This window comes from Phragmites australis, chromosome 15 (assembly GCF_958298935.1).
Source record: "Phragmites australis chromosome 15, lpPhrAust1.1, whole genome shotgun sequence".
Lineage (NCBI taxonomy): Eukaryota > Viridiplantae > Streptophyta > Magnoliopsida > Poales > Poaceae > Phragmites > Phragmites australis.
Window position 1 is genome coordinate 13,476,965 of NC_084935.1, and position 21,583 is coordinate 13,498,547.

General features: G+C 57.4%; 53 non-coding genes across 53 annotated transcripts; all 53 read left to right on the forward strand.

Annotated features, from left to right (window-relative positions):
* Positions 1 to 3,637: 3,637 nt before the first annotated feature.
* On the forward strand, positions 3,638 to 3,756 carry LOC133894186 (5S ribosomal RNA). Its single transcript, XR_009904999.1, has one exon. It is a non-coding gene; the product is annotated as a 5S ribosomal RNA (ribosomal RNA).
* Positions 3,757 to 3,979: 223 nt separating this feature from the next.
* Positions 3,980 to 4,098, forward strand: LOC133894616 (5S ribosomal RNA). The gene has a single exon (XR_009905411.1). It is a non-coding gene; the product is annotated as a 5S ribosomal RNA (ribosomal RNA).
* Positions 4,099 to 4,321: 223 nt separating this feature from the next.
* On the forward strand, positions 4,322 to 4,440 carry LOC133894004 (5S ribosomal RNA). The gene has a single exon (XR_009904826.1). It is a non-coding gene; the product is annotated as a 5S ribosomal RNA (ribosomal RNA).
* A 224-nt stretch (positions 4,441 to 4,664) lies between these two features.
* LOC133894617 (5S ribosomal RNA) lies at positions 4,665 to 4,783 on the forward strand. Its single transcript, XR_009905412.1, has one exon. It is a non-coding gene; the product is annotated as a 5S ribosomal RNA (ribosomal RNA).
* A 224-nt stretch (positions 4,784 to 5,007) lies between these two features.
* LOC133894619 (5S ribosomal RNA) lies at positions 5,008 to 5,126 on the forward strand. The gene has a single exon (XR_009905414.1). It is a non-coding gene; the product is annotated as a 5S ribosomal RNA (ribosomal RNA).
* A 223-nt stretch (positions 5,127 to 5,349) lies between these two features.
* Positions 5,350 to 5,468, forward strand: LOC133894621 (5S ribosomal RNA). Its single transcript, XR_009905415.1, has one exon. It is a non-coding gene; the product is annotated as a 5S ribosomal RNA (ribosomal RNA).
* Positions 5,469 to 5,691: 223 nt separating this feature from the next.
* Positions 5,692 to 5,810, forward strand: LOC133893900 (5S ribosomal RNA). Its single transcript, XR_009904728.1, has one exon. It is a non-coding gene; the product is annotated as a 5S ribosomal RNA (ribosomal RNA).
* A 222-nt stretch (positions 5,811 to 6,032) lies between these two features.
* LOC133893940 (5S ribosomal RNA) lies at positions 6,033 to 6,151 on the forward strand. The gene has a single exon (XR_009904766.1). It is a non-coding gene; the product is annotated as a 5S ribosomal RNA (ribosomal RNA).
* Positions 6,152 to 6,374: 223 nt separating this feature from the next.
* LOC133894622 (5S ribosomal RNA) lies at positions 6,375 to 6,493 on the forward strand. Its single transcript, XR_009905416.1, has one exon. It is a non-coding gene; the product is annotated as a 5S ribosomal RNA (ribosomal RNA).
* Positions 6,494 to 6,716: 223 nt separating this feature from the next.
* LOC133894623 (5S ribosomal RNA) lies at positions 6,717 to 6,835 on the forward strand. Its single transcript, XR_009905417.1, has one exon. It is a non-coding gene; the product is annotated as a 5S ribosomal RNA (ribosomal RNA).
* A 224-nt stretch (positions 6,836 to 7,059) lies between these two features.
* LOC133894624 (5S ribosomal RNA) lies at positions 7,060 to 7,178 on the forward strand. The gene has a single exon (XR_009905418.1). It is a non-coding gene; the product is annotated as a 5S ribosomal RNA (ribosomal RNA).
* Positions 7,179 to 7,399: 221 nt separating this feature from the next.
* On the forward strand, positions 7,400 to 7,518 carry LOC133893827 (5S ribosomal RNA). Its single transcript, XR_009904659.1, has one exon. It is a non-coding gene; the product is annotated as a 5S ribosomal RNA (ribosomal RNA).
* Positions 7,519 to 7,740: 222 nt separating this feature from the next.
* On the forward strand, positions 7,741 to 7,859 carry LOC133894625 (5S ribosomal RNA). The gene has a single exon (XR_009905419.1). It is a non-coding gene; the product is annotated as a 5S ribosomal RNA (ribosomal RNA).
* Positions 7,860 to 8,082: 223 nt separating this feature from the next.
* LOC133893930 (5S ribosomal RNA) lies at positions 8,083 to 8,201 on the forward strand. The gene has a single exon (XR_009904756.1). It is a non-coding gene; the product is annotated as a 5S ribosomal RNA (ribosomal RNA).
* Positions 8,202 to 8,424: 223 nt separating this feature from the next.
* LOC133894626 (5S ribosomal RNA) lies at positions 8,425 to 8,543 on the forward strand. Its single transcript, XR_009905420.1, has one exon. It is a non-coding gene; the product is annotated as a 5S ribosomal RNA (ribosomal RNA).
* A 222-nt stretch (positions 8,544 to 8,765) lies between these two features.
* On the forward strand, positions 8,766 to 8,884 carry LOC133894627 (5S ribosomal RNA). Its single transcript, XR_009905421.1, has one exon. It is a non-coding gene; the product is annotated as a 5S ribosomal RNA (ribosomal RNA).
* A 224-nt stretch (positions 8,885 to 9,108) lies between these two features.
* Positions 9,109 to 9,227, forward strand: LOC133893834 (5S ribosomal RNA). Its single transcript, XR_009904666.1, has one exon. It is a non-coding gene; the product is annotated as a 5S ribosomal RNA (ribosomal RNA).
* A 222-nt stretch (positions 9,228 to 9,449) lies between these two features.
* On the forward strand, positions 9,450 to 9,568 carry LOC133894628 (5S ribosomal RNA). Its single transcript, XR_009905422.1, has one exon. It is a non-coding gene; the product is annotated as a 5S ribosomal RNA (ribosomal RNA).
* A 223-nt stretch (positions 9,569 to 9,791) lies between these two features.
* On the forward strand, positions 9,792 to 9,910 carry LOC133894629 (5S ribosomal RNA). The gene has a single exon (XR_009905423.1). It is a non-coding gene; the product is annotated as a 5S ribosomal RNA (ribosomal RNA).
* A 223-nt stretch (positions 9,911 to 10,133) lies between these two features.
* Positions 10,134 to 10,252, forward strand: LOC133894631 (5S ribosomal RNA). Its single transcript, XR_009905425.1, has one exon. It is a non-coding gene; the product is annotated as a 5S ribosomal RNA (ribosomal RNA).
* A 223-nt stretch (positions 10,253 to 10,475) lies between these two features.
* LOC133894632 (5S ribosomal RNA) lies at positions 10,476 to 10,594 on the forward strand. The gene has a single exon (XR_009905426.1). It is a non-coding gene; the product is annotated as a 5S ribosomal RNA (ribosomal RNA).
* Positions 10,595 to 10,816: 222 nt separating this feature from the next.
* Positions 10,817 to 10,935, forward strand: LOC133894633 (5S ribosomal RNA). Its single transcript, XR_009905427.1, has one exon. It is a non-coding gene; the product is annotated as a 5S ribosomal RNA (ribosomal RNA).
* A 223-nt stretch (positions 10,936 to 11,158) lies between these two features.
* LOC133894634 (5S ribosomal RNA) lies at positions 11,159 to 11,277 on the forward strand. Its single transcript, XR_009905428.1, has one exon. It is a non-coding gene; the product is annotated as a 5S ribosomal RNA (ribosomal RNA).
* A 223-nt stretch (positions 11,278 to 11,500) lies between these two features.
* LOC133894635 (5S ribosomal RNA) lies at positions 11,501 to 11,619 on the forward strand. Its single transcript, XR_009905429.1, has one exon. It is a non-coding gene; the product is annotated as a 5S ribosomal RNA (ribosomal RNA).
* Positions 11,620 to 11,842: 223 nt separating this feature from the next.
* On the forward strand, positions 11,843 to 11,961 carry LOC133893835 (5S ribosomal RNA). The gene has a single exon (XR_009904667.1). It is a non-coding gene; the product is annotated as a 5S ribosomal RNA (ribosomal RNA).
* Positions 11,962 to 12,183: 222 nt separating this feature from the next.
* Positions 12,184 to 12,302, forward strand: LOC133894636 (5S ribosomal RNA). Its single transcript, XR_009905430.1, has one exon. It is a non-coding gene; the product is annotated as a 5S ribosomal RNA (ribosomal RNA).
* Positions 12,303 to 12,526: 224 nt separating this feature from the next.
* Positions 12,527 to 12,645, forward strand: LOC133894637 (5S ribosomal RNA). The gene has a single exon (XR_009905431.1). It is a non-coding gene; the product is annotated as a 5S ribosomal RNA (ribosomal RNA).
* A 224-nt stretch (positions 12,646 to 12,869) lies between these two features.
* On the forward strand, positions 12,870 to 12,988 carry LOC133894638 (5S ribosomal RNA). Its single transcript, XR_009905432.1, has one exon. It is a non-coding gene; the product is annotated as a 5S ribosomal RNA (ribosomal RNA).
* A 224-nt stretch (positions 12,989 to 13,212) lies between these two features.
* Positions 13,213 to 13,331, forward strand: LOC133894639 (5S ribosomal RNA). Its single transcript, XR_009905433.1, has one exon. It is a non-coding gene; the product is annotated as a 5S ribosomal RNA (ribosomal RNA).
* A 222-nt stretch (positions 13,332 to 13,553) lies between these two features.
* Positions 13,554 to 13,672, forward strand: LOC133893906 (5S ribosomal RNA). The gene has a single exon (XR_009904734.1). It is a non-coding gene; the product is annotated as a 5S ribosomal RNA (ribosomal RNA).
* Positions 13,673 to 13,896: 224 nt separating this feature from the next.
* On the forward strand, positions 13,897 to 14,015 carry LOC133894033 (5S ribosomal RNA). Its single transcript, XR_009904853.1, has one exon. It is a non-coding gene; the product is annotated as a 5S ribosomal RNA (ribosomal RNA).
* Positions 14,016 to 14,238: 223 nt separating this feature from the next.
* LOC133893961 (5S ribosomal RNA) lies at positions 14,239 to 14,357 on the forward strand. The gene has a single exon (XR_009904785.1). It is a non-coding gene; the product is annotated as a 5S ribosomal RNA (ribosomal RNA).
* Positions 14,358 to 14,579: 222 nt separating this feature from the next.
* On the forward strand, positions 14,580 to 14,698 carry LOC133894640 (5S ribosomal RNA). Its single transcript, XR_009905434.1, has one exon. It is a non-coding gene; the product is annotated as a 5S ribosomal RNA (ribosomal RNA).
* Positions 14,699 to 14,921: 223 nt separating this feature from the next.
* Positions 14,922 to 15,040, forward strand: LOC133894642 (5S ribosomal RNA). The gene has a single exon (XR_009905436.1). It is a non-coding gene; the product is annotated as a 5S ribosomal RNA (ribosomal RNA).
* A 222-nt stretch (positions 15,041 to 15,262) lies between these two features.
* LOC133894151 (5S ribosomal RNA) lies at positions 15,263 to 15,381 on the forward strand. Its single transcript, XR_009904969.1, has one exon. It is a non-coding gene; the product is annotated as a 5S ribosomal RNA (ribosomal RNA).
* A 223-nt stretch (positions 15,382 to 15,604) lies between these two features.
* LOC133894643 (5S ribosomal RNA) lies at positions 15,605 to 15,723 on the forward strand. Its single transcript, XR_009905437.1, has one exon. It is a non-coding gene; the product is annotated as a 5S ribosomal RNA (ribosomal RNA).
* Positions 15,724 to 15,952: 229 nt separating this feature from the next.
* On the forward strand, positions 15,953 to 16,071 carry LOC133894145 (5S ribosomal RNA). The gene has a single exon (XR_009904963.1). It is a non-coding gene; the product is annotated as a 5S ribosomal RNA (ribosomal RNA).
* A 223-nt stretch (positions 16,072 to 16,294) lies between these two features.
* On the forward strand, positions 16,295 to 16,413 carry LOC133894644 (5S ribosomal RNA). Its single transcript, XR_009905438.1, has one exon. It is a non-coding gene; the product is annotated as a 5S ribosomal RNA (ribosomal RNA).
* A 222-nt stretch (positions 16,414 to 16,635) lies between these two features.
* Positions 16,636 to 16,754, forward strand: LOC133893854 (5S ribosomal RNA). Its single transcript, XR_009904684.1, has one exon. It is a non-coding gene; the product is annotated as a 5S ribosomal RNA (ribosomal RNA).
* A 223-nt stretch (positions 16,755 to 16,977) lies between these two features.
* LOC133894645 (5S ribosomal RNA) lies at positions 16,978 to 17,096 on the forward strand. The gene has a single exon (XR_009905439.1). It is a non-coding gene; the product is annotated as a 5S ribosomal RNA (ribosomal RNA).
* A 222-nt stretch (positions 17,097 to 17,318) lies between these two features.
* LOC133894646 (5S ribosomal RNA) lies at positions 17,319 to 17,437 on the forward strand. The gene has a single exon (XR_009905440.1). It is a non-coding gene; the product is annotated as a 5S ribosomal RNA (ribosomal RNA).
* Positions 17,438 to 17,660: 223 nt separating this feature from the next.
* LOC133894648 (5S ribosomal RNA) lies at positions 17,661 to 17,779 on the forward strand. Its single transcript, XR_009905442.1, has one exon. It is a non-coding gene; the product is annotated as a 5S ribosomal RNA (ribosomal RNA).
* A 222-nt stretch (positions 17,780 to 18,001) lies between these two features.
* On the forward strand, positions 18,002 to 18,120 carry LOC133893855 (5S ribosomal RNA). Its single transcript, XR_009904685.1, has one exon. It is a non-coding gene; the product is annotated as a 5S ribosomal RNA (ribosomal RNA).
* Positions 18,121 to 18,342: 222 nt separating this feature from the next.
* On the forward strand, positions 18,343 to 18,461 carry LOC133894649 (5S ribosomal RNA). The gene has a single exon (XR_009905443.1). It is a non-coding gene; the product is annotated as a 5S ribosomal RNA (ribosomal RNA).
* Positions 18,462 to 18,684: 223 nt separating this feature from the next.
* On the forward strand, positions 18,685 to 18,803 carry LOC133894146 (5S ribosomal RNA). The gene has a single exon (XR_009904964.1). It is a non-coding gene; the product is annotated as a 5S ribosomal RNA (ribosomal RNA).
* Positions 18,804 to 19,025: 222 nt separating this feature from the next.
* Positions 19,026 to 19,144, forward strand: LOC133894650 (5S ribosomal RNA). The gene has a single exon (XR_009905444.1). It is a non-coding gene; the product is annotated as a 5S ribosomal RNA (ribosomal RNA).
* Positions 19,145 to 19,366: 222 nt separating this feature from the next.
* On the forward strand, positions 19,367 to 19,485 carry LOC133894651 (5S ribosomal RNA). The gene has a single exon (XR_009905445.1). It is a non-coding gene; the product is annotated as a 5S ribosomal RNA (ribosomal RNA).
* A 222-nt stretch (positions 19,486 to 19,707) lies between these two features.
* Positions 19,708 to 19,826, forward strand: LOC133894652 (5S ribosomal RNA). Its single transcript, XR_009905446.1, has one exon. It is a non-coding gene; the product is annotated as a 5S ribosomal RNA (ribosomal RNA).
* A 223-nt stretch (positions 19,827 to 20,049) lies between these two features.
* LOC133894654 (5S ribosomal RNA) lies at positions 20,050 to 20,168 on the forward strand. Its single transcript, XR_009905448.1, has one exon. It is a non-coding gene; the product is annotated as a 5S ribosomal RNA (ribosomal RNA).
* A 222-nt stretch (positions 20,169 to 20,390) lies between these two features.
* On the forward strand, positions 20,391 to 20,509 carry LOC133894655 (5S ribosomal RNA). Its single transcript, XR_009905449.1, has one exon. It is a non-coding gene; the product is annotated as a 5S ribosomal RNA (ribosomal RNA).
* Positions 20,510 to 20,732: 223 nt separating this feature from the next.
* Positions 20,733 to 20,851, forward strand: LOC133894656 (5S ribosomal RNA). Its single transcript, XR_009905450.1, has one exon. It is a non-coding gene; the product is annotated as a 5S ribosomal RNA (ribosomal RNA).
* A 222-nt stretch (positions 20,852 to 21,073) lies between these two features.
* LOC133894657 (5S ribosomal RNA) lies at positions 21,074 to 21,192 on the forward strand. The gene has a single exon (XR_009905451.1). It is a non-coding gene; the product is annotated as a 5S ribosomal RNA (ribosomal RNA).
* A 222-nt stretch (positions 21,193 to 21,414) lies between these two features.
* On the forward strand, positions 21,415 to 21,533 carry LOC133894658 (5S ribosomal RNA). Its single transcript, XR_009905452.1, has one exon. It is a non-coding gene; the product is annotated as a 5S ribosomal RNA (ribosomal RNA).
* The last annotated feature ends 50 nt before the right edge of the window (positions 21,534 to 21,583 follow it).

Here is a 21,583-nt window from a genome sequence, read left to right on the forward strand (position 1 = left end):
AAAGAGTACAACCAATGATTATGCTCCGAAAATTACATGGTTTCATTAGAAACCCCAGAATTTTGCTTGCAATTTTTCATATGCTTCCTCAAGTGTCCCGTTCCATGTGAAGATCTGGCACCTATTTCTATACTGCATATATTACACTTAGCAAATCTTACCTGTTCCCCGTTAATTTCTTTGAAGACCTTTTCAAAATGTTGCCACACTTGAGACCATACACCTGAGTTCTCGGCGCCTTGATCCATGAATTGAAATATGGAATTAGTTTCTTGATGTGAAGTGAATACTGGCTACTTGGCTAGCAAATAGGAAAAGAGAGATGGGTGGGCAGGGTGGAGTTTGAGATGGAGTAGATGGTATTTATAGGGATGAGAGGAGAGGTAGGTGGGGGTGGGGCCGCGGGGGGTATTTTAAAAAAATAAACAAAAAACATGAATAAAAAAACTTAGAAATAATAGGGGCACATGATTAATTCTAAAAATGAGCTTTATTGATAGGTTGCCTCATTAAAAACCTTTCTAGCAAAGGAAAAAAGAGTACAACCTAGCTCAGAAAATTTAAAATTACATGTTCTCATCAGCATCTAGATACAAATTTTGGAATGATTCTTCAAGCTCAGTATTTTCTGCAGTGTGTTGCATTCGTGCTTCAGCTTGTTCCCAATCCTTTACTATGGTGAGTATTTCAACCATCTCACTTGACAGATTTGTTCTTCTCTCTTCGATTATCCTTCCTGTAAGACTGAAGGCAGCCTCAGAAGAAACTGTAGATACAGGAACCGTTAACAAATCTCGCGCTAACAGTGAAAGAACTGGATAATTCGTCTTGTGCTCATGCCACCATTGCAGTATGTTGAAGTTTTCTTGTTCGTGGCTGATAACGTCACTGTCGATGAAGGTAGTTAGCTCCCCTCCGGATGTTGGAATTCCGGTGCCCGTAGACGATCGTGACGAAGAGTCTGAACTTCTTGATGAAGAACCTGCACCAAATATTTTTCCCCACGTTGTCGTCTTCTTACTTGTTGTGGGTGCTAGTGGAGGTCGTTGCAGGCGAACTCCGCCATACTTTGTTTCATATTTACTATAAACTTCGAATAACTTAGAACGAACATTAGTATAATAATTAGAATAATCATGGCCAAGAGCATCACCTAGAATTGCGAGAACTCTACAGAAAGCTGCAATTTTAGCTCTAGGATCTAAAATAAAGGCAAAAGCGTATAACAAAGGAATTTCTTTCCAATACTTTAAGAATTTAGATTTCATAGGAACTACACAATCTCTTAAAAGATTGTCATTTTCATAGTTGTTTAAATGAGTAGCAATTTCAACAATATTATGCACTACTAAACAAGATGTTGGATAATAAACTCCTGATAAACTCACAGTTGAATCATAAAAAAATTCAAGAAACTCCAGTATCCTTTCAGCAACATACCAATGCGCTTCCGTGAGTAAAGTTTGACCCCCATGCTGATGGTAATGTGTATGAATAAACACACCAAATGTGCTCTTATATGGTATCAAATTTTTAAGCATCAAGAAAGTAGAGTTCCATCTCACCGGCATGTCCAGAGCAAACTTACGTGGACGCACACCCATTGCAACACAATACTGTTTATATGCTGCAATTCGTTGGTTAGAGGAGTTCACAAAAGATATTGCAGTACGAAAATCTTCTAAGTATCGCGATAACCTCTTCAAACCGGATTTTACTATAAGATTGATAATATGACAAGCACAACGTTGATGTAACAAGAAAGATTCAGCATAGGTACTAAACAACGGAGTAAGAATATCCATTGCTCTAGAATTTGCACCGGCATTATCTAAAGTGATAGAAAATATTTTATTCGTGAGGCCAAAGTCTGCAACTACTTGAGATATTTTTTCAGCAATATTTTCACCGGTATGCGCGTTGTCAATCAAGCGAAAACCTATTATTCTCTTTTCTAATTCCCAATCATTATTAACAAAATGAGCAACCACACTAAGATAATCCTCTCTAGCCCTACCTGCCCATATGTCCGAGGTCAAAGCAACTGAAAATGTACATGTTTGCAACATTTCTTTAAGTTTGCTACGACACGTATTGTAGTATTTTACCATATCCCTACTAGTTGTCTGTCTAGAAACATGCGTGAACCTAGGATTATGAGCTTGCTTAATGTAATCTTCAAATGCAGCAGACTCACCGATATTGAGTGGTAGATCCGCTCTTGCAATGAAGCGACATAGCTCTTTTCGAGCATTGGCAGAGTCGTACTCCCAATGATGAACAGAGCCGTCGGGGTTGTACTGCAACACCGTCTGCTTCATGGCTGCTCCACTCTTTCGCTTGCAACTTATGGCGTGCCTCTTCAAGTGCCCCGTTCCACCCGAGGGCTTTGCAGATAATTCATTTTTACAAATATAACACTTAGCATACCTGACACTTACCCCATCTTTCTCTTTGTAGATCCTTTCAAAGTCTTGCCAAACATCGGAAGTACCGGCTCTTGATCTTTTAGACCCGCTGCTTGCTAATGTGTGCGCACTTGTAGAGCCTGACGATGGCACTCCTGCTGCATCACCTGGATCTGGATGTGAACCAACCGGAGGTTCACCGTCGGGTCCATCATCACCTGCAGCACTAGTATCAAAGGGGCCGTAGTCCCCTGTGAGTCCTTGGAGAAAAAAATCATGATCTATGGATGTATCATGATCACCGGCATCCATGATCAATGTCGAATGACACTACAAAAATTGCAAATATTCAGAGTTAGAAATAATCAAATAATAAAACTAATAATAAAATAAGACTCAACAACGATGCAAAAAAATCACCAAGATTTCTTCAACTTCAAGATAGCAAATCAGCAGGATGACGATTTTGGAATTGCTCGGATTTTTTTGCAATAATTCAAACTAATTTTGCCAAATTATCGCTAATTCTCACGAACTTTGAGACAAGAATGAGAGGAGGAAACAAGAGAGAAAATGGTGTTGCTGGTGTGGAATGGAAGGGCAAGGTGCTCCTCTATTTATAGGTGAAAAATGGTGATTTTTGCAATTTTTTTCGAATTTTTTGGAGCTCAAACGGTCACAAAACGGCTATAAAATTCAAAAATATCGGGTTAACGGGTTAAACGGGCCGTTCCCGGCCCGTTTAACCCGTTAACCCGCGTGCCCCCGCCGGCCCATCGTGCCCCACGTGCCGGCCGGGCCGTGCCCCCCCGCGGTGGGCCGTGCCGTGCCGTGCCGGCCCGGCCGTGCCGTGGGCCGCCGCGTGCCGAGCCGGCACGGTGGGCCGTGCCGTGCCGGGCCGACCGTGCCGTGATGGGCCGGCCGTGCCGTGATGGGCCGCCGCGTGCCGTGCCGGCCCGGCCCGGCCGTGCCTCCTGGGCCAACCGTGCCTGAGCCGGGCCGTGCCGGGCCGTGCCGTGCCCGTGCCGCCCGTGGGCCGGGCCGTGCCGTGCCGGCCCGTCTCAGCCGGGCCGTGCCGTGCCGGCCCGCCGTGCCGCGCGCTCGGCCCAGGCACGGCCCGTGGCCTCGTGCCGTGCCGGCCCGGCCCATCTCGGCTCGGGCCGGGCCGTGCCTGGGCCGTGCCTACAGTTCCGTGCCTCGGGCCGGCCCAATAAGCACGGCCCATTTGGCCATCTTTACATACCAGCACTAAAGCACCGGATCCCATCAGAACTCCGAAGTTAAGCGTGCTTGGGCGAGAGTAGTACTAGGATGGGTGACCTCCTGGGAAGTCCTCGTGTTGCATTCCCCCTTTTTGCTTAATTTTCCTCGCGTTCATCCGCCTCGTTGTATTCGTTTTATTTCTAACTTTTTTTTTTTGCGCAACCGGATCGCGGCTCGAGCTTCGGCGGTGCACCGGGAAGCGGGGCGACACCGCGCGGCAGGACGTGGGGCGCACGCGCGCCGGGGAGCGGGCGGGGGAGGCGGCGCGGAAGGCGCGCATAAGGGGGGACGAGGAGGCAGAGTATGTCGGATGCGATCATACCAGCACTAAAGCACCGGATCCCATCAGAACTCCGAAGTTAAGCGTGCTTGGGCGAGAGTAGTACTAGGATGGGTGACCTCCTGGGAAGTCCTCGTGTTGCATTCCCCCTTTTTGCTTAATTTTCCTCGCGTTCATCCGCCTCGTTGTATTCGTTTTATTTCTAACTTTTTTTTTTTGCGCAACCGGATCGCGGCTCGAGCTTCGGCGGTGCACCGGGAAGCGGGGCGACACCGCGCGGCAGGACGTGGGGCCCACGCGCGCCGGGGAGCGGGCGGGGGAGGCGGCGCGGAAGGCGCGCATAAGGGTGGAGGAGGAGGCAGAGTATGTCGGATGCGATCATACCAGCACTAAAGCACCGGATCCCATCAGAAATCCGAAGTTAAGCGTGCTTGGGCGAGAGTAGTACTAGGATGGGTGACCTCCTGGGAAGTCCTCGTGTTGCATTCCCCCTTTTTGCTTAATTTTCCTCGCGTTCATCCGCCTCGTTGTATTCGTTTTATTTCTAACTTTTTTTTTTTTGCGCAACCGGATCGCGGCTCGAGCTTCGGCGGTGCACCGGGAAGCGGGGCGACACCGCGCGGCAGGACGTGGGGCCCACGCGCGCCGGGGAGCGGGCGGGGGAGGCGGCGCGGAAGGCGCGCATAAGGGGGGAGGAGGAGGCAGAGTATGTCGGATGCGATCATACCAGCACTAAAGCACCGGATCCCATCAGAACTCCGAAGTTAAGCGTGCTTGGGCGAGAGTAGTACTAGGATGGGTGACCTCCTGGGAAGTCCTCGTGTTGCATTCCCCCTTTTTGCTTAATTTTCCTCGCGTTCATCCGCCTCGTTGTATTCGTTTTATATCTAACTTTTTTTTTTTTGCGCAACCGGATCGCGGCTCGAGCTTCGGCGGTGCACCGGGAAGCGGGGCGACACCGCGCGGCAGGACGTGGGGCCCACGCGCGCCGGGGAGCGGGCGGGGGAGGCGGCGCGGAAGGCGCGCATAAGGGGGGAGGAGGAGGCAGAGTATGTCGGATGCGATCATACCAGCACTAAAGCACCGGATCCCATCAGAACTCCGAAGTTAAGCGTGCTTGGGCGAGAGTAGTACTAGGATGGGTGACCTCCTGGGAAGTCCTCGTGTTGCATTCCCCCTTTTTGCTTAATTTTCCTCGCGTTCATCCGCCTCGTTGTATTCGTTTTATTTCTAACTTTTTTTTTTTGCGCAACCGGATCGCGGCTCGAGCTTCGGCGGTGCACCGGGAAGCGGGGCGACACCGCGCGGCAGGACGTGGGGCCCACGCGCGCCGGGGAGCGGGCGGGGGAGGCGGCGCGGAAGGCGCGCATAAGGGGGGACGAGGAGGCAGAGTATGTCGGATGCGATCATACCAGCACTAAAGCACCGGATCCCATCAGAACTCCGAAGTTAAGCGTGCTTGGGCGAGAGTAGTACTAGGATGGGTGACCTCCTGGGAAGTCCTCGTGTTGCATTCCCCCTTTTTGCTTAATTTTCCTCGCGTTCATCCGCCTCGTTGTATTCGTTTTATTTCTAACTTTTTTTTTTTGCGCAACCGGATCGCGGCTCGAGCTTCGGCGGTGCACCGGGAAGCGGGGCGACATCGCGCGGCAGGACGTGGGGCCCACGCGCGCCGGGGAGCGGGCGGGGGAGGCGGCGCGGAAGGCGCGCATAAGGGGGGAGGAGGAGGCAGAGTATGTCTGATGCGATCATACCAGCACTAAAGCACCGGATCCCATCAGAACTCCGAAGTTAAGCGTGCTTGGGCGAGAGTAGTACTAGGATGGGTGACCTCCTGGGAAGTCCTCGTGTTGCATTCCCCCTTTTTGCTTAATTTTCCTCGCGTTCATCCGCCTCGTTGTATTCGTTTTATTTCTAACTTTTTTTTTTGCGCAACCGGATCGCGGCTCGAGCTTCGGCGGTGCACCGGGAAGCGGGGCGACACCGCGCGGCAGGACGTGGGGCCCACGCGCGCCGGGGAGCGGGCGGGGGAGGCGGCGCGGAAGGCGCGCATAAGGGGGGAGGAGGAGGCAGAGTATGTCGGATGCGATCATACCAGCACTAAAGCACCGGATCCCATCAGAACTCCGAAGTTAAGCGTGCTTGGGCGAGAGTAGTACTAGGATGGGTGACCTCCTGGGAAGTCCTCGTGTTGTATTCCCCCTTTTTGCTTAATTTTCCTCGCGTTCATCCGCCTCGTTGTATTCGTTTTATTTCTAACTTTTTTTTTTTGCGCAACCGGATCGCGGCTCGAGCTTCGGCGGTGCACCGGGGAGCGGGGTGACACCGCGCGGCAGGACGTGGGGCCCACGCGCGCCGGGGAGCGGGCGGGGGAGGCGGCGCGGAAGGCGCGCATAAGGGGGGAGGAGGAGGCAGAGTATGTCGGATGCGATCATACCAGCACTAAAGCACCGGATCCCATCAGAACTCCGAAGTTAAGCGTGCTTGGGCGAGAGTAGTACTAGGATGGGTGACCTCCTGGGAAGTCCTCGTGTTGCATTCCCCCTTTTTGCTTAATTTTCCTCGCGTTCATCCGCCTCGTTGTATTCGTTTTATTTCTAACTTTTTTTTTTTGCGCAACCGGATCGCGGCTCGAGCTTCGGCGGTGCACCGGGGAGCGGGGCGACACCGCGCGGCAGGACGTGGGGCCCACGCGCGCCGGGGAGCGGGCGGGGGAGGCGGCGCGGAAGGCGCGCATAAGGGGGGAGGAGGAGGCAGAGTATGTCGGATGCGATCATACCAGCACTAAAGCACCGGATCCCATCAGAACTCCGAAGTTAAGCGTGCTTGGGCGAGAGTAGTACTAGGATGGGTGACCTCCTGGGAAGTCCTCGTGTTGCATTCCCCCTTTTTGCTTAATTTTCCTCGCGTTCATCCGCCTCGTTGTATTCGTTTTATTTCTAACTTTTTTTTTTTTGCGCAACCGGATCGCGGCTCGAGCTTCGGCGGTGCACCGGGAAGCGGGGCGACACCGCGCGGCAGGACGTGGGGCCCACGCGCGCCGGGGAGCGGGCGGGGGAGGCGGCGCGGAAGGCGCGCATAAGGGGGGAGGAGGAGGCAGAGTATGTCGGATGCGATCATACCAGCACTAAAGCACCGGATCCCATCAGAACTCCGAAGTTAAGCGTGCTTGGGCGAGAGTAGTACTAGGATGGGTGACCTCCTGGGAAGTCCTCGTGTTGCATTCCCCCTTTTTGCTTAATTTTCCTCGCGTTCATCCGCCTCGTTGTATTCGTTTTATTTCTAACTTTTTTTTTGCGCAACCGGATCGCGGCTCGAGCTTCGGCGGTGCACCGGGAAGCGGGGCGACACCGCGCGGCAGGACGTGGGGCCCACGCGCGCCTGGGAGCGGGCGGGGGAGGCGGCGCGGAAGGCGCGCATAAGGGGGGAGGAGGAGGCAGAGTATGTCGGATGCGATCATACCAGCACTAAAGCACCGGATCCCATCAGAACTCCGAAGTTAAGCGTGCTTGGGCGAGAGTAGTACTAGGATGGGTGACCTCCTGAGAAGTCCTCGTGTTGCATTCCCCCTTTTTGCTTAATTTTCCTCGCGTTCATCCGCCTCGTTGTATTCGTTTTATTTCTAACTTTTTTTTTTGCGCAACCGGATCGCGGCTCGAGCTTCGGCGGTGCACCGGGAAGCGGGGCGACACCGCGCGGCAGGACGTGGGGCCCACGCGCGCCGGGGAGCGGGCGGGGGAGGCGGCGCGGAAGGCGCGCATAAGGGGGGAGGAGGAGGCAGAGTATGTCGGATGCGATCATACCAGCACTAAAGCACCGGATCCCATCAGAACTCCGAAGTTAAGCGTGCTTGGGCGAGAGTAGTACTAGGATGGGTGACCTCCTGGGAAGTCCTCGTGTTGCATTCCCCCTTTTTGCTTAATTTTCCTCGCGTTCATCCGCCTCGTTGTATTCGTTTAATTTCTAACTTTTTTTTTTTGCGCAACCGGATCGCGGCTCGAGCTTCGGCGGTGCACCGGGAAGCGGGGCGACACCGCACGGCAGGACGTGGGGCCCACGCGCGCCGGGGAGCGGGCGGGGGAGGCGGCGCGGAAGGCGCGCATAAGGGGGGAGGAGGAGGCAGGGTATGTCGGATGCGATCATACCAGCACTAAAGCACCGGATCACATCAGAACTCCGAAGTTAAGCGTGCTTGGGCGAGAGTAGTACTAGGATGGGTGACCTCCTGGGAAGTCCTCGTGTTGCATTCCCCCTTTTTGCTTAATTTTCCTCGCGTTCATCCGCCTCGTTGTATTCGTTTTATTTCTAACTTTTTTTTTTTGCGCAACCGGATCGCGGCTCGAGCTTCGGCGGTGCACCGGGGAGCGGGGCGACACCGCGCGGCAGGACGTGGGGCCCACGCGCGCCGGGGAGCGGGCGGGGGAGGCGGCGCGGAAGGCGCGCATAAGGGGGGAGGAGGAGGCAGAGTATGTCGGATGCGATCATACCAGCACTAAAGCACCGGATCCCATCAGAACTCCGAAGTTAAGCGTGCTTGGGCGAGAGTAGTACTAGGATGGGTGACCTCCTGGGAAGTCCTCGTGTTGCATTCCCCTTTTTGCTTAATTTTCCTCGCGTTCATCCGCCTCGTTGTATTCGTTTTATTTCTAACTTTTTTTTTTTGCGCAACCGGATCGCGGCTCGAGCTTCGGCGGTGCACCGGGGAGCGGGGCGACACCGCGCGGCAGGACGTGGGGCCCACGCGCGCCGGGGAGCGGGCGGGGGAGGCGGCGCGGAAGGCGCGCATAAGGGGGGAGGAGGAGGCAGAGTATGTCGGATGCGATCATACCAGCACTAAAGCACCGGATCCCATCAGAACTCCGAAGTTAAGCGTGCTTGGGCGAGAGTAGTACTAGGATGGGTGACCTCCTGGGAAGTCCTCGTGTTGCATTCCCCCTTTTTGCTTAATTTTCCTCGCGTTCATCCGCCTCGTTGTATTCGTTTTATTTCTAACTTTTTTTTTTTTGCGCAACCGGATCGCGGCTCGAGCTTCGGCGGTGCACCGGGAAGCGGGGCGACACCGCGCGGCAGGACGTGGGGCCCACGCGCGCCGGGGAGCGGGCGGGGGAGGCGGCGCGGAAGGCGCGCATAAGGGGGGAGGAGGAGGCAGAGTATGTCGGATGCGATCATACCAGCACTAAAGCACCGGATCCCATCAGAACTCCGAAGTTAAGCGTGCTTGGGCGAGAGTAGTACTAGGATGGGTGACCTTCTGGGAAGTCCTCGTGTTGCATTCCCCCTTTTTGCTTAATTTTCCTCGCGTTCATCCGCCTCGTTGTATTCGTTTTATTTCTAACTTTTTTTTTTGCGCAACCGGATCGCGGCTCGAGCTTCGGCGGTGCACCGGGAAGCGGGGCGACACCGCGCGGCAGGACGTGGGGCCCACGCGCGCCGGGGAGCGGGCGGGGGAGGCGGCGCGGAAGGCGCGCATAAGGGGGGAGGAGGAGGCAGAGTATGTCGGATGCGATCATACCAGCACTAAAGCACCGGATCCCATCAGAACTCCGAAGTTAAGCGTGCTTGGGCGAGAGTAGTACTAGGATGGGTGACCTCCTGGGAAGTCCTCGTGTTGCATTCCCCCTTTTTGCTTAATTTTCCTCGCGTTCATCCGCCTCGTTGTATTCGTTTTATTTCTAACTTTTTTTTTTTGCGCAACCGGATCGCGGCTCGAGCTTCGGCGGTGCACCGGGGAGCGGGGCGACACCGCGCGGCAGGACGTGGGGCCCACGCGCGCCGGGGAGCGGGCGGGGGAGGCGGCGCGGAAGGCGCGCATAAGGGGGGAGGAGGAGGCAGAGTATGTCGGATGCGATCATACCAGCACTAAAGCACCGGATCCCATCAGAACTCCGAAGTTAAGCGTGCTTGGGCGAGAGTAGTACTAGGATGGGTGACCTCCTGGGAAGTCCTCGTGTTGCATTCCCCCTTTTTGCTTAATTTTCCTCGCGTTCATCCGCCTCGTTGTATTCGTTTTATTTCTAACTTTTTTTTTTTGCGCAACCGGATCGCGGCTCGAGCTTCGGCGGTGCACCGGGGAGCGGGGCGACACCGCGCGGCAGGACGTGGGGCCCACGCGCGCCGGGGAGCGGGCGGGGGAGGCGGCGCGGAAGGCGCGCATAAGGGGGGAGGAGGAGGCAGAGTATGTCGGATGCGATCATACCAGCACTAAAGCACCGGATCCCATCAGAACTCCGAAGTTAAGCGTGCTTGGGCGAGAGTAGTACTAGGATGGGTGACCTCCTGGGAAGTCCTCGTGTTGCATTCCCCCTTTTTGCTTAATTTTCCTCGCGTTCATCCGCCTCGTTGTATTCGTTTTATTTCTAACTTTTTTTTTTTGCGCAACCGGATCGCGGCTCGAGCTTCGGCGGTGCACCGGGAAGCGGGGCGACACCGCGCGGCAGGACGTGGGGCCCACGCGCGCCGGGGAGCGGGCGGGGGAGGCGGCGCGGAAGGCGCGCATAAGGGGGGAGGAGGAGGCAGAGTATGTCGGATGCGATCATACCAGCACTAAAGCACCGGATCCCATCAGAACTCCGAAGTTAAGCGTGCTTGGGCGAGAGTAGTACTAGGATGGGTGACCTCCTGGGAAGTCCTCGTGTTGCATTCCCCCTTTTTGCTTAATTTTCCTCGCGTTCATCCGCCTCGTTGTATTCGTTTTATTTCTAACTTTTTTTTTTGCGCAACCGGATCGCGGCTCGAGCTTCGGCGGTGCACCGGGAAGCGGGGCGACACCGCGCGGCAGGACGTGGGGCCCACGCGCGCCGGGGAGCGGGCGGGGGAGGCGGCGCGGAAGGCGCGCATAAGGGGGGAGGAGGAGGCAGAGTATGTCGGATGCGATCATACCAGCACTAAAGCACCGGATCCCATCAGAACTCCGAAGTTAAGCGTGCTTGGGCGAGAGTAGTACTAGGATGGGTGACCTCCTGGGAAGTCCTCGTGTTGCATTCCCCCTTTTTGCTTAATTTTCCTCGCGTTCATCCGCCTCGTTGTATTCGTTTTATTTCTAACTTTTTTTTTTTGCGCAACCGGATCGCGGCTCGAGCTTCGGCGGTGCACCGGGGAGCGGGGCGACACCGCGCGGCAGGACGTGGGGCCCACGCGCGCCGGGGAGCGGGCGGGGGAGGCGGCGCGGAAGGCGCGCATAAGGGGGGAGGAGGAGGCAGAGTATGTCGGATGCGATCATACCAGCACTAAAGCACCGGATCCCATCAGAACTCCGAAGTTAAGCGTGCTTGGGCGAGAGTAGTACTAGGATGGGTGACCTCCTGGGAAGTCCTCGTGTTGCATTCCCCCTTTTTGCTTAATTTTCCTCGCGTTCATCCGCCTCGTTGTATTCGTTTTATTTCTAACTTTTTTTTTTTGCGCAACCGGATCGCGGCTCGAGCTTCGGCGGTGCACCGGGGAGCGGGGCGACACCGCGCGGCAGGACGTGGGGCCCACGCGCGCCGGGGAGCGGGCGGGGGAGGCGGCGCGGAAGGCGCGCATAAGGGGGGAGGAGGAGGCAGAGTATGTCGGATGCGATCATACCAGCACTAAAGCACCGGATCCCATCAGAACTCCGAAGTTAAGCGTGCTTGGGCGAGAGTAGTACTAGGATGGGTGACCTCCTGGGAAGTCCTCGTGTTGCATTCCCCCTTTTTGCTTAATTTTCCTCGCGTTCATCCGCCTCGTTGTATTCGTTTTATTTCTAACTTTTTTTTTTTGCGCAACCGGATCGCGGCTCGAGCTTCGGCGGTGCACCGGGAAGCGGGGCGACACCGCGCGGCAGGACGTGGGGCCCACGCGCGCCGGGGAGCGGGCGGGGGAGGCGGCGCGGAAGGCGCGCATAAGGGGGGAGGAGGAGGCAGAGTATGTCGGATGCGATCATACCAGCACTAAAGCACCGGATCCCATCAGAACTCCGAAGTTAAGCGTGCTTGGGCGAGAGTAGTACTAGGATGGGTGACCTTCTGGGAAGTCCTCGTGTTGCATTCCCCCTTTTTGCTTAATTTTCCTCGCGTTCATCCGCCTCGTTGTATTCGTTTTATTTCTAACTTTTTTTTTTGCGCAACCGGATCGCGGCTCGAGCTTCGGCGGTGCACCGGGAAGCGGGGCGACACCGCGCGGCAGGACGTGGGGCCCACGCGCGCCGAGGAGCGGGCGGGGGAGGCGGCGCGGAAGGCGCGCATAAGGGGGGAGGAGGAGGCAGAGTATGTCGGATGCGATCATACCAGCACTAAAGCACCGGATCCCATCAGAACTCCGAAGTTAAGCGTGCTTGGGCGAGAGTAGTACTAGGATGGGTGACCTCCTGGGAAGTCCTCGTGTTGCATTCCCCCTTTTTGCTTAATTTTCCTCGCGTTCATCCGCCTCGTTGTATTCGTTTTATTTCTAACTTTTTTTTTTTTGCGCAACCGGATCGCGGCTCGAGCTTCGGCGGTGCACCGGGGAGCGGGGCGACACCGCGCGGCAGGACGTGGGGCCCACGCGCGCCGGGGAGCGGGCTGGGGAGGCGGCGCGGAAGGCGCGCATAAGGGGGGAGGAGGAGGCAGAGTATGTCGGATGCGATCATACCAGCACTAAAGCACCGGATCCCATCAGAACTCCGAAGTTAAGCGTGCTTGGGCGAGAGTAGTACTAGGATGGGTGACCTCCTGGGAAGTCCTCGTGTTGCATTCCCCCTTTTTGCTTAATTTTCCTCGCGTTCATCCGCCTCGTTGTATTCGTTTTATTTCTAACTTTTTTTTTTTTGCGCAACCGGATCGCGGCTCGAGCTTCGGCGGTGCACCGGGGAGCGGGGCGACACCGCGCGGCAGGACGTGGGGCCCACGCGCGCCGGGGAGCGGGCGGGGGAGGCGGCGCGGAAGGCGCGCATAAGGGGGGAGGAGGAGGCAGAGTATGTCGGATGCGATCATACCAGCACTAAAGCACCGGATCCCATCAGAACTCCGAAGTTAAGCGTGCTTGGGCGAGAGTAGTACTAGGATGGGTGACCTCCTGGGAAGTCCTCGTGTTGCATTCCCCCTTTTTGCTTAATTTTCCTCGCGTTCATCCGCCTCGTTGTATTCGTTTTATTTCTAACTTTTTTTTTTTTGCGCAACCGGATCGCGGCTCGAGCTTCGGCGGTGCACCGGGAAGCGGGGCGACACCGCGCGGCAGGACGTGGGGCCCACGCGCGCCGGGGAGCGGGCGGGGGAGGCGGCGCGGAAGGCGCGCATAAGGGGGGAGGAGGAGGCAGAGTATGTCGGATGCGATCATACCAGCACTAAAGCACCGGATCCCATCAGAACTCCGAAGTTAAGCGTGCTTGGGCGAGAGTAGTACTAGGATGGGTGACCTCCTGGGAAGTCCTCGTGTTGCATTCCCCCTTTTTGCTTAATTTTCCTCGCGTTCATCCGCCTCGTTGTATTCGTTTTATTTCTAACTTTTTTTTTTGCGCAACCGGATCGCGGCTCGAGCTTCGGCGGTGCACCGGGAAGCGGGGCGACACCGCGCGGCAGGACGTGGGGCCCACGCGCGCCGGGGAGCCGGCGGGGGAGGCGGCGCGGAAGGCGCGCATAAGGGGGGAGGAGGAGGCAGAGTATGTCGGATGCGATCATACCAGCACTAAAGCACCGGATCCCATCAGAACTCCGAAGTTAAGCGTGCTTGGGCGAGAGTAGTACTAGGATGGGTCACCTCCTGGGAAGTCCTCGTGTTGCATTCCCCCTTTTTGCTTAATTTTCCTCGCGTTCATCCGCCTCGTTGTATTCGTTTTATTTCTAACTTTTTTTTTTTTGCGCAACCGGATCGCGGCTCGAGCTTCGGCGGTGCACCGGGAAGCGGGGCGACACCGCGCGGCAGGACGTGGGGCCCACGCGCGCCGGGGAGCGGGCGGGGGAGGCGGCGCGGAAGGCGCGCATAAGGGGGGAGGAGGAGGCAGAGTATGTCGGATGCGATCATACCAGCACTAAAGCACTGGATCCCATCAGAACTCCGAAGTTAAGCGTGCTTGGGCGAGAGTAGTACTAGGATGGGTCACCTCCTGGGAAGTCCTCGTGTTGCATTCCCCCTTTTTGCTTAATTTTCCTCGCGTTCATCCGCCTCGTTGTATTCGTTTTATTTCTAACTTTTTTTTTTTGCGCAACCGGATCGCGGCTCGAGCTTCGGCGGTGCACCGGGAAGCGGGGCGACACCGCGCGGCAGGACGTGGGGCCCACGCGCGCCGAGGAGCGGGCGGGGGAGGCGGCGCGGAAGGCGCGCATAAGGGGGGAGGAGGAGGCAGAGTATGTCGGATGCGATCATACCAGCACTAAAGCATCGGATCCCATCAGAACTCCGAAGTTAAGCGTGCTTGGGCGAGAGTAGTACTAGGATGGGTGACCTCCTGGGAAGTCCTCGTGTTGCATTCCCCCTTTTTGCTTAATTTTCCTCGCGTTCATCCGCCTCGTTGTATTCGTTTTATTTCTAACTTTTTTTTTTGCGCAACCGGATCGCGGCTCGAGCTTCGGCGGTGCACCGGGAAGCGGGGCGACACCGCGCGGCAGGACGTGGGGCCCACGCGCGCCGGGGAGCGGGCGGGGGAGGCGGCGCGGAAGGCGCGCATAAGGGGGGAGGAGGAGGCAGAGTATGTCGGATGCGATCATACCAGCACTAAAGCACCGGATCCCATCAGAACTCCGAAGTTAAGCGTGCTTGGGCGAGAGTAGTACTAGGATGGGTGACCTCCTGGGAAGTCCTCGTGTTGCATTCCCCCTTTTTGCTTCATTTTCCTCGCGTTCATCCGCCTCGTTGTATTCGTTTTATTTCTAACTTTTTTTTTTTGCGCAACCGGATCGCGGCTCGAGCTTCGGCGGTGCACCGGGAAGCGGGGCGACACCGCGCGGCAGGACGTGGGGCCCACGCGCGCCGGGGAGCGGGCGGGGGAGGCGGCGCGGAAGGCGCGCATAAGGGGGGAGGAGGAGGCAGAGTATGTCGGATGCGATCATACCAGCACTAAAGCACCGGATCCCATCAGAACTCCGAAGTTAAGCGTGCTTGGGCGAGAGTAGTACTAGGATGGGTGACCTCCTGGGAAGTCCTCGTGTTGCATTCCCCCTTTTTGCTTAATTTTCCTCGCGTTCATCCGCCTCGTTGTATTCGTTTTATTTCTAACTTTTTTTTTTGCGCAACCGGATCGCGGCTCGAGCTTCGGCGGTGCACCGGGAAGCGGGGCGACACCGCGCGGCAGGACGTGGGGCCCACGCGCGCCGGGGAGCGGGCGGGGGGGGCGGCGCGGAAGGCGCGCATAAGGGGGGAGGAGGAGGCAGAGTATGTCGGATGCGATCATACCAGCACTAAAGCATCGGATCCCATCAGAACTCCGAAGTTAAGCGTGCTTGGGCGAGAGTAGTACTAGGATCGGTGACCTCCTGGGAAGTCCTCGTGTTGCATTCCCCCTTTTTGCTTAATTTTCCTCGCGTTCATCCGCCTCGTTGTATTCGTTTTATTTCTAACTTTTTTTTTTTGCGCAACCGGATCGCGGCTCGAGCTTCGGCGGTGCACCGGGAAGCGGGGCGACACCGCGCGGCAGGACGTGGGGCCCACGCGCGCCGGGGAGCGGGCGGGGGAGGCGGCGCGGAAGGCGCGCATAAGGGGGGAGGAGGAGGCAGAGTATGTCGGATGCGATCATACCAGCACTAAAGCACCGGATCCCATCAGAACTCCGAAGTTAAGCGTGCTTGGGCGAGAGTAGTACTAGGATGGGTGACCTCCTGGGAAGTCCTCGTGTTGCATTCCCCCTTTTTGCTTAATTTTCCTCGCGTTCATCCGCCTCGTTGTATTCGTTTTATTTCTAACTTTTTTTTTTTTGCGCAACCGGATCGCGGCTCGAGCTTCGGCGGTGCACCGGGAAGCGGGGCGACACCGCGCGGCAGGACGTGGGGCCCACGCGCGCCGGGGAGCGGGCGGGGGGGGGGGGGCGGCGCGGAAGGCGCGCATAAGGGGGGAGGAGGAGGCAGAGTATGTCGGATGCGATCATACCAGCACTAAAGCACCGGATCACATCAGAACTCCGAAGTTAAGCGTGCTTGGGCGAGAGTAGTACTAGGATCGGTGACCTCCTGGGAAGTCCTCGTGTTGCATTCCCCCTTTTTGCTTAATTTTCCTCGCGTTCATCCGCCTCGTTGTATTCGTTTTATTTCTAACTTTTTTTTTTTGCGCAACCGGATCGCGGCTCGAGCTTCGGCGGTGCACCGGGAAGCGGGGCGACACCGCGCGGCAGGACGTGGGGCCCACGCGCGCCGGGGAGCGGGCGGGGGAGGCGGCGCGGAAGGCGCGCATAAGGGGGGAGGAGGAGGCAGAGTATGTCGGATGCGATCATACCAGCACTAAAGCACCGGATCCCATCAGAACTCCGAAGTTAAGCGTGCTTGGGCGAGAGTAGTACTAGGATGGGTGACCTCCTGGGAAGTCCTCGTGTTGCATTCCCCCTTTTTGCTTAATTTTCCTCGCGTTCATCCGCCTCGTTGTATTCGTTTTATTTCTAACTTTTTTTTTTGCGCAACCGGATCGCGGCTCGAGCTTCGGCGGTGCACCGGGAAGCGGGGCGACACCGCGCGGCAGGACGTGGGGCCCACGCGCGCCGGGGAGCGGGCGGGGGAGGCGGCGCGGAAGGCGCGCATAAGGGGGGAGGAGGAGGCAGAGTATGTCGGATGCGATCATACCAGCACTAAAGCACCGGATCCCATCAGAACTCCGAAGTTAAACGTGCTTGGGCGAGAGTAGTACTAGGATGGGTGACCTCCTGGGAAGTCCTCGTGTTGCATTCCCCCGTTTTGCTTAATTTTCCTCGCGTTCATCCGCCTCGTTGTATTCGTTTTATTTCTAACTTTTTTTTTTTGCGCAACCGGATCGCGGCTCGAGCTTCGGCGGTGCACCGGGAATCGGGGCGACACCGCGCGGCAGGACGTGGGGCCCACGCGCGCCGGGGAGCGGGCGGGGGAGGCGGCGCGGAAGGCGCGCATAAGGGGGGAGGAGGAGGCAGAGTATGTCGGATGCGATCATACCAGCACTAAAGCACCGGATCCCATCAGAACTCCGAAGTTAAGCGTGCTTGGGCGAGAGTAGTACTAGGATGGGTGACCTCCTGGGAAGTCCTCGTGTTGCATTCCCCCTTTTTGCTTAATTTTCCTCGCGTTCATCCGCCTCGTTGTATTCGTTTTATTTCTAACTTTTTTTTTTGCGCAACCGGATCGCGGCTCGAGCTTCGGCGGTGCACCGGGAAGCGGGGCGACACCGCGCGGCAGGACGTGGGGCCCACGCGCGCCGGGGAGCGGGCGGGGGGGGCGGCGCGGAAGGCGCGCATAAGGGGGGAGGAGGAGGCAGAGTATGTCGGATGCGATCATACCAGCACTAAAGCACCGGATCCCATCAGAACTCCGAAGTTAAGCGTGCTTGGGCGAGAGTAGTACTAGGATGGGTGACCTCCTGGGAAGTCCTCGTGTTGCATTCCCCCTTTTTGCTTAATTTTCCTCGCGTTCATCCGCCTCGTTGTATTCGTTTTATTTCTAACTTTTTTTTTTTGCGCAACCGGATCGCGGCTCGAGCTTCGGCGGTGCACCGGGAAGCGGGGCGACACCGCGCGGCAGGACGTGGGGCCCACGCGCGCCGGGGAGCGGGCGGGGGAGGCGGCGCGGAAGGCGCGCATAAGGGGGGAGGAGGAGGCAGAGTATGTCGGATGCGATCATACCAGCACTAAAGCACCGGATCCCATCAGAACTCCGAAGTTAAGCGTGCTTGGGCGAGAGTAGTACTAGGATGGGTGACCTCCTGGGAAGTCCTCGTGTTGCATTCCCCCTTTTTGCTTAATTTTCCTCGCGTTCATCCGCCTCGTTGTATTCGTTTTATTTCTAACTTTTTTTTTTGCGCAACCGGATCGCGGCTCGAGCTTCGGCGGTGCACCGGGAAGCGGGGCGACACCGCGCGGCAGGACGTGGGGCCCACGCGCGCCGGGGAGCGGGCGGGGGAGGCGGCGCGGAAGGCGCGCATAAGGGGGGAGGAGGAGGCAGAGTATGTCGGATGCGATCATACCAGCACTAAAGCACCGGATCCCATCAGAACTCCGAAGTTAAACGTGCTTGGGCGAGAGTAGTACTAGGATGGGTGACCTCCTGGGAAGTCCTCGTGTTGCATTCCCCCGTTTTGCTTAATTTTCCTCGCGTTCATCCGCCTCGTTGTATTCGTTTTATTTCTAACTTTTTTTTTTGCGCAACCGGATCGCGGCTCGAGCTTCGGCGGTGCACCGGGAAGCGGGGCGACACCGCGCGGCAGGACGTGGGGCCCACGCGCGCCGGGGAGCGGGCGGGGGAGGCGGCGCGGAAGGCGCGCATAAGGGGGGAGGAGGAGGCAGAGTATGTCGGATGCGATCATACCAGCACTAAAGCACCGGATCCCATCAGAACTCCGAAGTTAAGCGTGCTTGGGCGAGAGTAGTACTAGGATGGGTGACCTCCTGGGAAGTCCTCGTGTTGCATTCCCCCTTTTTGCTTAATTTTCCTCGCGTTCATCCGCCTCGTTGTATTCGTTTTATTTCTAACTTTTTTTTTTTGCGCAACCGGATCGCGGCTCGAGCTTCGGCGGTGCACCGGGAAGCGGGGCGACACCGCGCGGCAGGACGTGGGGCCCACGCGCGCCGGGGAGCGGGCGGGGGAGGCGGCGCGGAAGGCGCGCATAAGGGGGGAGGAGGAGGCAGAGTATGTCGGATGCGATCATACCAGCACTAAAGCACCGGATCACATCAGAACTCCGAAGTTAAGCGTGCTTGGGCGAGAGTAGTACTAGGATCGGTGACCTCCTGGGAAGTCCTCGTGTTGCATTCCCCCTTTTTGCTTAATTTTCCTCGCGTTCATCCGCCTCGTTGTATTCGTTTTATTTCTAACTTTTTTTTTTGCGCAACCGGATCACGGCTCGAGCTTCGGCGGTGCACCGGGAAGCGGGGCGACACCGCGCGGCAGGACGTGGGGCCCACGCGCGCCGGGGAGCGGGCGGGGGAGGCGGCGCGGAAGGCGCGCATAAGGGGGGAGGAGGAGGCAGAGTATGTCGGATGCGATCATACCAGCACTAAAGCACCGGATCCCATCAGAACTCCGAAGTTAAGCGTGCTTGGGCGAGAGTAGTACTAGGATGGGTGACCTCCTGGGAAGTCCTCGTGTTGCATTCCCCCTTTTTGCTTAATTTTCCTCGCGTTCATCCGCCTCGTTGTATTCGTTTTATTTCTAACTTTTTTTTTTGCGCAACCGGATCGCGGCTCGAGCTTCGGCGGTGCACCGGGAAGCGGGGCGACACCGCGCGGCAGGACGTGGGGCCCACGCGCGCCGGGGAGCGGGCGGGGGAGGCGGCGCGGAAGGCGCGCATAAGGGGGGAGGAGGAGGCAGAGTATGTCGGATGCGATCATACCAGCACTAAAGCACCGGATCCCATCAGAACTCCGAAGTTAAGCGTGCTTGGGCGAGAGTAGTACTAGGATGGGTGACCTCCTGGGAAGTCCTCGTGTTGCATTCCCCCTTTTTGCTTAATTTTCCTCGCGTTCATCCGCCTCGTTGTATTCGTTTTATTTCTAACTTTTTTTTTTGCGCAACCGGATCGCGGCTCGAGCTTCGGCGGTGCACCGGGAAGCGGGGCGACACCGCGCGGCAGGACGTGGGGCCCACGCGCGCCGGGGAGCGGGCGGGGGAGGCGGCGCGGAAGGCGCGCATAAGGGGGGAGGAGGAGGCAGAGTATGTCGGATGCGATCATACCAGCACTAAAGCACCGGATCCCATCAGAACTCCGAAGTTAAGCGTGCTTGGGCGAGAGTAGTACTAGGATGGGTGACCTCCTGGGAAGTCCTCGTGTTGCATTCCCCCTTTTTGCTTAATTTTCCTCGCGTTCATCCGCCTCGTTGTATTCGTTTTATTTCTAACTTTTTTTTTTTGCGCAACCGGATCGCGGCTCGAGCTTCGGCGGTGCACCGGGAAGCGGGGCGACACCGCGCGGCAGGACGTGGGGCCCACGCGCGCCGGGGAGCGGGCGGGGGAGGCGGCGCGGAAGGCGCGCATAAGGGGGGAGGAGGAGGCAGAGTATGTCGGATGCGATCATACCAGCACTAAAGCACCGGATCCCATCAGAACTCCGAAGTTAAGCGTGCTTGGGCGAGAGTAGTACTAGGATGGGTGACCTCCTGGGAAGTCCTCGTGTTGCATTCCCCCTTTTTGCTTAATTTTCCTCGCGTTCATCCGCCTCGTTGTATTCGTTTTATTTCTAACTTTTTTTTTTGCGCAACCGGATCGCGGCTCGAGCTTCGGCGGTGCACCGGGAAGCGGGGCGACACCGCGCGGCAGGACGTGGGGCCCACGCGCGCCGGGGAGCGGGCGGGGGAGGCGGCGCGGAAGGCGCGCATAAGGGGGGAGGAGGAGGCAGAGTATGTCGGATGCGATCATACCAGCACTAAAGCACCGGATCCCATCAGAACTCCGAAGTTAAGCGTGCTTGGGCGAGAGTAGTACTAGGATGGGTGACCTCCTGGGAAGTCCTCGTGTTGCATTCCCCCTTTTTGCTTAATTTTCCTCGCGTTCATCCGCCTCGTTGTATTCGTTTTATTTCTAACTTTTTTTTTTTGCGCAACCGGATCGCGGCTCGAGCTTCGGCGGTGCACCGGGAAGCGGGGCGACACCGCGCGGCAGGACGTGGGGCCCACGCGCGCCGGGGAGCGGGCGGGGGAGGCGGCGCGGAAGGCGCGCATAAGGGGGGAGGAGGAGGCAGAGTATGTCGGATGCGATCATACCAGCACTAAAGCACCGGATCCCATCAGAACTCCGAAGTTAAGCGTGCTTGGGCGAGAGTAGTACTAGGATGGGTGACCTCCTGGGAAGTCCTCGTGTTGCATTCCCCCTTTTTGCTTAATTTTCCTCGCGTTCATCCGCCTCGTTGTATTCGTTTTATTTCTAACTTTTTTTTTTGCGCAACCGGATCGCGGCTCGAGCTTCGGCGGTGCACCGGGAAGCGGGGCGACACCGCGCGGCAGGACGTGGGGCCCACGCGCGCCGGGGAGCGGGCGGGGGAGGCGGCGCGGAAGGCGCGCATAAGGGGGGAGGAGGAGGCAGAGTATGTCGGATGCGATCATACCAGCACTAAAGCACCGGATCCCATCAGAACTCCGAAGTTAAGCGTGCTTGGGCGAGAGTAGTACTAGGATGGGTGACCTCCTGGGAAGTCCTCGTGTTGCATTCCCCCTTTTTGCTTAATTTTCCTCGCGTTCATCCGCCTCGTTGTATTCGTTTTATTTCTAACTTTTTTTTTTGCGCAACCGGATCGCGGCTCGAGCTTCGGCGGTGCACCGGGAAGCGGGGCGACACCGCGCGGCAGGACGTGGGGCCCACGCGCGCCGGGGAGCGGGCGGGGGAGGCGGCGCGGAAGGCGCGCATAAGGGGGGAGGAGGAGGCAGAGTATGTCGGATGCGATCATACCAGCACTAAAGCACCGGATCCCATCAGAACTCCGAAGTTAAGCGTGCTTGGGCGAGAGTAGTACTAGGATGGGTGACCTCCTGGGAAGTCCTCGTGTTGCATTCCCCCTTTTTGCTTAATTTTCCTCGCGTTCATCCGCCTCGTTGTATTCGTTT